The following is a 6,000-nucleotide window of genomic DNA, read 5'->3' as shown; positions in this document are numbered from 1 at the left end:
GAAACTGTGGGTGCACTGATGTGCAGAACACAAGAATATTCTACATTATTTTTCTTATCCAAACAAAAAGTTGCAAATAAATCCCATTTCCCTTCTCTCATCTGCTTAAGCAGAAGTACACTATACTCAGTCTGCTAAGAAACTGCAAAGTCAGGTGTTCTGATTACATGCATATGTTTAATAATTAACCAAATCCTCATAGCTGGACTGATGTTTTGAATACAAAGAAACTCTGGTTCTGCTCACATCACAATTTATCTATCTATCACATAGGTTTCTCTTTGTTTTCTGGATTATGGATGAATTTGTAAGCTACCATGACCATAAGATTTTAAGTTAGATTATAAATTTCATGAATCATTACCACACCATTTGTCAGAGAGAAATGCTTCAAATCTAAGCAGATGGTTGTCTTGCTTTTTAAGAAATACCTTCTGTTTCTTAGCAACCTATCCCCCAGTGGAGTTATAAATGTTTTCTCAAATATATATTATACTTTAAAGTAGTTATGCAGGGAATTGTACACAGGTTATATAGGTATGAGGTTGGGCTGTAAATATGATCCTACAGAGTGATTTGCTTTAGAAGTAAATTTTGCTTCAAATGTTTCAGATCATTACCCTGAACTTCTGAGTAGGCCTGCCCTTCCTTCAGTCCTGAGCATGAGTTGCACATAACTTGTTTTGCTTTTTCTTTTTGGGAGCCTGAGCTGTGTCTTACTTGCAGCATAGTTCCCCTCTTTCCTGCTCCCCAGCTCAGATCTGCCAGATACCTGTGCCTAGCCTGACCGACGAGCCAGCAAATATCTACAGGAGGCTGGGAAGTAGAGCACAAAGTGCACTGCAACCGGGGCCGTGTTAACCAGCAATGTCCCACAAACAAAGAAATCACAGTAGCTGACGTCCTCCAGTTGCAATCTAACACTTTGCCCCACTCTCTTGCTACATGACCTGATAGTCAGACAGCTTCTGCTATGACCTGACACACCAGCTGCCTCTGCTATGATTACGGGGTAGATTACCTGCCCCGTGTGCCCATTGGAATGAAGACACACATGATTTGTCCCCCAGTGCTCTCCTCTCAGTAGCACCAATTGATGGTGCCCCATCCCCAGCACGAATGTTCTCTCTCCTCCACTCTAGATGTTATAATGCTTAGAGTGGCAACGACTGGGGACCTTTCCTGGGACCCTTGTGGGTTTAACCAGAGAAAGAGAAGGTGGAGAAAATAGAATAGCAGGCAACTGAAACATCACAAGTTCATAGAAGCCTGGAGAGGAAAAAGGTGGACAAGCTTTTCATTCCCAAATTGCTACAGATTAGGATAGACTGATGAGAAAGAATAGACAAAGAAATGTTATTGGGGGGAGGGAAGGACTACAGAAGACATTAATATTAGGTAGAACCCCAATATAAAGCATTGTACAAAATCAGAAGGACAGAATTTTTATACTGGCAAGATTAAAAGCTGATCAGAAGAGTCAGAATGTTGTTTACCAACCATGGAACATAAGACAAACACCAACTATGGGATTAGGAAGACTAGCAGTCTCTTTTTGACCCTGAAAAGATGAAGGTGGTTCACCTAAAAATGGAAAAGCCAAATACTCTGGCACTCAAAATTACATAGGTCAGCAAGTTTGCAGTGGAGAGAAAACTAAGACACCCACACCTTGAAATTTACACATTATAACTGTATTTGTCAAAAGATCTCAAAACGGCTCTGACTTTTCATATGGACAAACTGATTCTCAGGTCTTTAAATGGAGATACTACAATTGTTGCAGCCCATCCTAGCTGTTCCGTTTAACCTACATCTACAATTTTCAAGTTACTGTGGGCAATGCTTATTGTGTAGCTTAGTCTCAACAATCAGTCATCTAGGTTTAAGCTTTTAAAAGGCTGCTTGGCAGTGCTCTGATCTTTGTTATGTGTTACTTACACATTTAACATAACTTCAGTAACAAAATACATATCGAATGTTCTTTTCTTCAGAGTGTAAATCCCACACTTGCAGATATTATACAAACATAGCTTCTGATCACCTTTGAACTTAAATCAATGACAAACTCATGGAGTTTATTATAGCTGGCTTCCAAAGGACAAAGTTGAAAACTTCACACCGGATTGAGTGAGACTTCACTGTGTTTGGCAAGTAAAAGTTAGATACCCTTTTGCAGAACTGAAGCAACAAATGTAAGTACTATCATTCATGCAAAGACAACCAGTGCTAACAAAAAGTTAAATTCTATTTCCAACAGCTTTTATAAGAATGAAACTATTGTTAAAAATATTATTAAATCTCTGGGAATTATATTTTAGTAACTCTAACTACTGAACTACAAATACATAACATATATAAGTACATAAAAAAACGATGATAACACTATGTACAGTTTTGATTATATTTTTATGATAGCATCAAAAGGTTCTGTACAGAATGTAAGGTTTCACTGGGTAGAAGATTGCACAAATAAGTGGAAGAATATTAAAACATAGTTCTCTTGATTTAGGATGTTAGTATCAAGTGATCAAGTTTTATACTGAATTACGTTTCATGCAAAAAATATATACATTTGTTTCAAACAAGTATTTTTAAAAATCTAATAAATGAAAGGAAGAGAAGCAACACTAATTCACTCTCACTTCTTCCAGTTAAATAAATCAGAATAGGCATCATTCGTTCTCTAACCAAATTTAAGCAAAATTCTGTGGCTATGGTGTTAAGTTGGAAGTAAAGGAATTACTGCTTTCCTGTTACAAACAGGTTTAAAAACATGACAACAGTGTATTTCTAGAAAATCATGGAACTTGTAACCTAATACTTTGAATCTTGATGATATAATCTTATGGCTTCAATGTCTCGCATTTTGCAACATATTAAAATATTGTCTCAATGATAAGAACAGCCCTGACAAGGTTTGTGTAAAACACAGGTTTTCTGTGTAACTGAGATTGGGGGAAAAAAAAGTAAAATGAGCAACATTATATCTTCTAAAACACAGATATCTGGGTACGAAATATATATACCATTGCCACAGCACTTGATGGCATCATAAATGCCTGTGGTCCCAGAAACACTTTTTTGAGCGGAAAAGCCTGTTTCAAAGACCTGGGACACATATGAAATGAACGAGTTTGTGTTGCTGTACCACAGTAATTGTTACAAAATCAGCAGCTAATTCTGGATCTCAGAATCATACCTGCGGCTTAACCTCAAGAACTTTACTTTCCTTATGAACAAACGGTGCTGGAAAAATCAATTTGCATATTTACTGGCCTTGGAAATTTATTTGACTAGAGTTTTTTTTTAAGCTAATACCTCTTTTCTTCAGAAAAAAAATTACTTTCAAGTTTCCTCTGAATACTTACGGTGAAACTGTTCTAAGAACAAAGAAATCCAGTCAAGTAAAGAAGCACAAATTTGAAGAAGCTTACGTTCTATGCAAAGTCACATTTCAGTTTACTGTTCACAAACAATCCACATGCTCTGACAACGACTTTGAATAGAACACCATGGAAAACAGCACATTCCTGGAGACTTCCAGCTTCTCTCTCCATCAAGACTGAAGAAAATGGAGGCACATAAATGATATAGAGTCAGTGCACATAGTATAAATGCACTGTAAAAAAAAAAAAAGGCTGTATATATATTCTAAATTCCTATTTAAATGCAGGGTGTGCCATTTCATGCAAGCACTACCTGTGTTTTATTGACCACTCATATAAAGTATCTCAACTTTATTAGTTTTTGCTCTTCTTGATCATTCATTTTCCCACATTACTTGAGTGAAGTGAGATCAGGGTATTTGTTTTTTCTTCTCTACTCATCACTACAGGGAAAGGAAACAAAACATTTTAATGACATTCTAGTCGCGTGTTATCTGCACTTAATTGCCAGAACCCCAAGACTGTTTCACCAAATTCAATCTTTAAATATTTATGGAATATAGAAATATATATTCAGTTTCCAATATTTGAAATAGTAGTCTTGGAACAGAAGAAGGAAATTTCACTCATGATCTCAGTCTTATCCATAACTCTGAAATCATCTCAGGCTAAGAGAATGCACAGTTCTATCTAATGTTGTAAAAATGTTTCTGTGTGAGAGGGTAGAACTTTGAAATGTAACTAAATTACTAAAAATAAAACTTTTTTTTTTTTTTTTTTTTTTTTTTTTTTTAAGACTAGTCTTTCTGCAATACTGTGCTAGTAGTATACTGTTATACTACTACACTAGTAGAATATTGGTTGGAATATCTAGCTCTTAGAGAACTTCATTATCAGAAATGTATCAGATACCAACATTTTTATACATATGTCTCACTGAGCTGCTTAGGCTTAGCAAAATCAATTCCGGCACAGTTAAGTAGTAGCAGTCGTTTCTTGAAAGGAGCACTGAACTATCAAGCATGTCTCCTGCTTTGTAACAGCAACAAAATACCTGTATTCTCACCTCGTCAAGAATATATTGCTTAAATATAAATTGCTTAAAACCTGAAACACCAAAATCAGAATGTACTCAACCCATTCCCTACTTTACGTACCAGGACTCCCCACTTACTATATATGCTGTTAATATAGCTTTTGAGAAACAGCCTTCTTCTGCAGCTTTGTGTAACTACAGCATTAGCTATTTAAACCCTCTCAATTAACCTACAAAGTGTATTATTCAACACTGGATCTCTCTAGCTTAAAAAGACTGATCTTAAAAATACTTCATGTTATACATCTCAACAAAAATAACCAAGAAAATTAAAATGGCTTCTGCTAACTTCTCATTTCAAATTGCCTTTAGAAACATGCAAGGCATTAACACGCATTCAGCTACTCATTATAAAAATGTGTTCCTTGTGGTAAACTGCTGTTAAAGATGTTTGAACGTTTTGCCTCAAAAACAAGCAAAAAAACAATCCAAACCCACACCCAAAAAAACACTGATCACTTTCCTCTGAAGATATGGCAGAAGACTTCTGAGAAGTAAAAAGGAATGTCAGTTGTAGAGCAGTAGAGAAGATGGGATATCGAGATAGTGAATGGATGAAGAATCTGAATAACACGCAGAACTCATTGAGAAAAGAAACCTGAGGAGATTTCCCAGCATTTAAATTCATGCTGGAAGAAATCCCAACTTCATCCTTTGCTAGATGTGTTTCTATAAGCAATGAGGATCAGTACTTCAGAACTCTCTCTCTACTCAGAGTACAGAAGTGTTTAAAAAGTAACACCCACCCTAACTACCACTATGCACATCATGTTCCAGAAAGCATATGTGTAGCATTTGATGAATTAAAATCAACTTATTGCTCGTTTCCATTTGGAAATCTCTCCAGGTCTCCCCAGGCTGCGTTTCTGCACAAGATGAATTCTCTTTCCGCCCAAACAGTCCAAACTGTAGCAGTGTTTCACATTCAGACATAAATTAAGATCTTTAAGAATTATTTCAGATACAGAACTAAGGTACAGTCACCTGCAGTTATGAAAAGTGTTTTATGGATACAAAGGCAGTACACTTGTCTTACAGAAATAGACACAGGCATTGAGAGTAGTCTACAAAGCCACATTTATTTGCACATGTACAGAACATAGCAACAGATGTTATTGTTCTTCATACAAAATTATATAAAACAGAATTCCTCTTCATAGATAACATACCACTTCGTGTTGTATTAAATACATTCAGGAAACAGTCTTGCACGCACACAATGTCAGTACTAGGTAGTCCTGAGTAACTCCAACACTGCAATGTAATTATTCCTAGTGGTATGAAGGGATCAAAGATAGGACCGCAACTAAAACATACTCTTGGTTGAGAAGCGAGCTGAAGTCTTTCTGCCACTGTCCATCAAAGCAAGGAGCATTACTAAACATATCAACTACCTCAAAACATAAATGTACACTACCAAAGTACCTGCAGAAAGCAGGTGAGAGCGGTATTCCAGACTGACTTGAGCTATCTTGGTCAGCTTTAAGTGTTCACATTTAATCACTGCTTGCCTAC

The sequence above is a fragment of the Phasianus colchicus genome, chromosome 5, assembly GCF_987193195.1.
Source record: "Phasianus colchicus chromosome 5, bPhaCol1.hap1.1, whole genome shotgun sequence".
Lineage (NCBI taxonomy): Eukaryota > Metazoa > Chordata > Aves > Galliformes > Phasianidae > Phasianus > Phasianus colchicus.
The sequence above is the reverse complement of the archived record's forward strand: the minus strand, read 5'-3'. Positions refer to the sequence as shown.